This window comes from Triticum aestivum, chromosome 5A (genome assembly GCF_018294505.1).
Source record: "Triticum aestivum cultivar Chinese Spring chromosome 5A, IWGSC CS RefSeq v2.1, whole genome shotgun sequence".
NCBI lineage: Eukaryota > Viridiplantae > Streptophyta > Magnoliopsida > Poales > Poaceae > Triticum > Triticum aestivum.
The window spans coordinates 491,071,669-491,075,971 of NC_057806.1; positions in this window are offsets into that span (position 1 = coordinate 491,071,669).

Below are 4,303 nucleotides of genomic sequence, written 5' to 3' on the forward strand. Positions count from 1 at the left end.
GGGGACGGCGCGACGGGGACAGGCCCGGGGCGGCGACGGAGACGAGGGCGGCGACGGGGACGGGGGCGGCGACGGGGACGGGGGCGGCGACGGAGACGGCTTCGATCGATCGGGGCGCGCAGGCGGTGCTTCAATGGGGAAACAGAGGAAGAAGCAGAGGGAGAATGAAATTTTCGTAAGTGTTGTATATATAGAAGGCACCTTTAGTACCGGTTGGAGCCACCAACCAGTACTAAAGGCCTGTTTTGGCCAGGCCAAGCGGCGGGAACCACACCCCCTTTAGTACCGGTTGGTGGCTCCAACCGGTACTAAAGGCCCCCCTTTAGTACCGGTTGGTGCCACGAACCGGTACTAAAGGGGGTGCGCCGGCGCAGGTGCGATGTGCAAGTTTAGTCCCACCTCGCTAGCCGAGGGGCAACCGCACTGGTTTATAAACCCCCGTGCGGTAGCTCTCTCGAGCTCCTCTCCAAAGCAGGCCTACTCGGCCTACATGTTCGGTGCTGCCCTGTTGGCCTACCGGGCCTTTGCGGGCCTGCATCCTGGCCCAACAACAGGTTGGGTTTCTAGTCGTATGCAGGCCGCTCTGGCCTAGTAGGCGGGTTTTTTTTTAATTTTTTTGCTTTATTTATTTTTGAGTTGTTTTTTTTGTGTATTTAGAGTTTCTTTGTGAATATTTTTGCTTTAGGTACAAAAAATTACAAACTTTCTGTTAGTGCCCGTAGTTTTCAAATTTGAATAGTTTAAATTTTAAATTATTTGAAATTAGTGTGAATCACTAGTTTGTGAATAACTTAACTTAAAAAATCAGTAAAGGCATGAAAGAATTTGTTTGCACATGAAATTTCTTCACGTTTCAAATGCCAAAACACATAATTAACTACCCTAACTATTACAGAGATTCCCTTCTGGGTGTGAAACACAGAAGAAAGTGATGATAGTGAAGCCGATCACATCTCAGATCTTTGGGTGTGAAACTTTTTCTTCGCGTGTGTCCCTTTGCGCCGTAACCATGGAAAATCTTCATCATTTAACGGGATGCTCGGGTCAATATTCACTGTGAATGGAGCAATTTCATCAAACTTTTCATAATCTTCTGACTTGTCTGTCTTGTCATCCACTCCCACGATGTTTCTCTTCCCAGAAAGAACTATGTGCCGCTTTAGCTCATCGTACGATGCATTCGCTTCCTTATCTTTTCTTTTTCTTGGCTTGGTAGACATGTCCTTCACATAGAAAACCTGTGCCACATCATTGGCTAGGACGAATGGTTCGTCTGCATACGCAAGATTGTTGAGATCCACTGTTGTCATTCCGTACTACGGGTCTTCCGTTACCCCGCCTCGTGTCATATTGACCCATTTGCACCGAAACAAAGGGACCTTCAAAGCACGTCGATAGTCAAGTTCCCATATGTCCTGTATATAACCATAATATGTTTCCTTTCCCGTCTTGGTTTCTGCATCAAAGCGGACACCACTGTTTTGGTTGGTGCTCTTCTTATCTTGGGCGATTGTGTAAAATCTATTACCATTTATCTCGTACCCTTTGAAAGTCATTATATTCGAAGATGGTAACTGGGACAACAAGTACATGTCATCTTCAATAGAGGTGTCATGCATGGTACGTGTCTGCAACCAGCTGGCAAAACTCCTAGTTTGTTCACGTGTAATCCAGTCATCAGACCGCTCCGGGTGTTTGGAGCGTAGCAAATTCTTGTGTTCATCCATATACGGAGCCACCAAGGCGGAATTCTGTAGAACTGTGTAATGTGCTTCAGTGAGAGAATGTCCGTCCATACATATTATTTGTTCCCCTCCTAGCATGCCTTTTCCATCCAGTCTGCCCTTATGCCGCGATTCAGGAACACCAATCGGCTTAAGGTCAGGAATGTGACGCCCCCGATCCAATCGTACTCTAATCATGCACGCAAACGTGTACGATCAAGATCAGGGACTCACGGGAAGATATCACAACACAACTCTAAAACATAAATAAGTCATACAAGCATCATAATACAAGCCAGGGGCCTCGAGGGCTCGAATACAAGTGCTCGATCATAGACGAGTCAGCGGAAGCAACAATATCTGAGTACAGACATAAGTTAAACAAGTTTGCCTTAAGAAGGCTAGCACAAACTGGGATACAGATCGAAAGAGGCGCAGGCCTCCTGCCTGGGATCCTCCTAACTACTCCTGGTCGTCGCCAGCGGGCTGCACGTAGTAGTAGGCACCTCCAGCGTAGTAGGAGTCATCGTCGACGGTGGCGTCTGGCTCCAGGGCTCCAGCATCTGGATGCGACAACCAGGAAGAAAGGAAAGGGGGAAAAAGGGGAAGAAAGCAACCGTGAGTACTCATCCAAAGTACTCGCAAGCAAGGAACTACACTACATATGCATGGGTATATGTGTAAGGAGGCCATATCGGTGGACTGAACTGCAGAATGCCAGAATAAGAGGGGGATAGCTAGTCCTATCGAAGACTACGCTTCTGGCAGCCTCCGTCTCGCAGCATGTAGAAGAGAGTAGATTGAAGTCCTCCAAGTAGCATCTCCAAGTAGCACCTCCAAGTAGCATCTCCAGTAGCATCGCATAGCATAATCCTACCCGGCGATCCCCTCCTCGTATCCCTGAGAGAGAGCGACCACCGGTTGTATCTGGCACTTGGAAGGGTGTGTTTTATTAAGTATCCGGTTCTAGTTGTCATAAGGTCAAGGTACAACTCCAAGTCGTCCTGTTACCGAAGATCACGGCTATTCGAATAGATTAACTTCCCTGCAGGGGTGCACCAACTTACCCAGCACGCTTGATCCCATTTGGCCGGACACACTTTCCTGGGTCATGCCCGGCCGCGGAAGATCAACACGTCGCAGCCCCACCTAGGCAAAACAGAGAGGCCAGCACGTCGGTCTAAACCTAAGCGCACAGGGGTCTGGGCCCATCGCCCATAGCACACCTGCACGTTGTGAGGGCGGCCGGAAGCAGAACTAGCCCCCTTAATACAAGAGCAGGCTTACGTTCCAATCCGGCGCGCGCCGCTCCGTCGCTGACGTCTGAAGTGCTTCGGCTGATACCACGACGTCGGGATACCCATAACTACTCCCGCGTAGATGGTTAGTGCGTATAAGCTCGTAGCCAACTCAGATCAAATACCAAGATCTCGTTAAGCGTGTTAAGTATCCGCGAACGCCGAACAGGGCCAGGCCCACCTCTCTCCTAGGTGGTCTCAACCTGCCCTGTCGCTCCGCCACAAAGTAACCGTCGGGGACCGTCGGGAACCCAGGCCCACCTCTACCGGGATGGAGCCACCTGTCCTTTCAGCCCCCAACTCCGAACAGTATCACAGGTAATGTAACAGTGTAAAGTATATCGTATATGCCCGTGATCACCTCCCGAAGTGATCACAGCCCAGTAGTATAGCATGGCAGACGGACAAGAGTGTAGGGTCACTGATGGAACACTAGCATCCTATACTAAGCATTTAGGATTGCGGGTAAGGTATCAATGACTGTAGCAGCAATGACAGGCTATGCATCAGAATAGGATTAACGGAAAGCAGCAACATGCTACACTACTCTAATGCAAGCAGTATAGAGAAGAGTAGGCGATATCTGGTGATCAAAGGGGGGGGGGCTTGCCTGGTTGCTCTGGCAAGAGAGAGGGGTCGTCAACTCCGTAGTCGAACTGGTCAGCAGCAGCGTCGGTCTCGTAGTCTACCGGAGAGAAGAGGGGGAAGAAATAATGAATACAGAGCAAACAAAGCACCACAAAATATATCAAGGCAATACGCGGTGTTCGGTGTGCCCTAACGCGGTAGTAGGTGATACCGGTGAAGGGGGGAAAACCCCCGGGAAAGTATTCCCGGTGTTTCGTGTTTTCGGGCAGAGGAGCCGGAGGGGGAAAGTTGCGGGTTCGATAGGTTAGGGGTGTGTGGCGGACGAACGGACCGCGTATCCAGATTCGTCTCGTCGTTCTGAGCAACTTTCATGTTGAAAATATTTTAATCCGAGTTACGGATTAAAAGATATGATTTTCTAAAGATTTTATTAATTTCTGGAATTTAATTAATTATTTAATCCAACATTATCCAGAATAGTAAATGATGACGTGAGCATGACATCAGAGTGATGTCAGCAGTCAACGTTGACCATTGACCTGGTCAACCTGACGTGTGGGTCCAGTGGGACCCATCTGTCATTCTCTGTTTAGGTTAATTACAGATTAGTTAATTTAATTACTATTTAATTAACCTAACTAGTTAATTAAATTAATTAAACCGGATTAATTAACTTAATTAATTCATTAGATA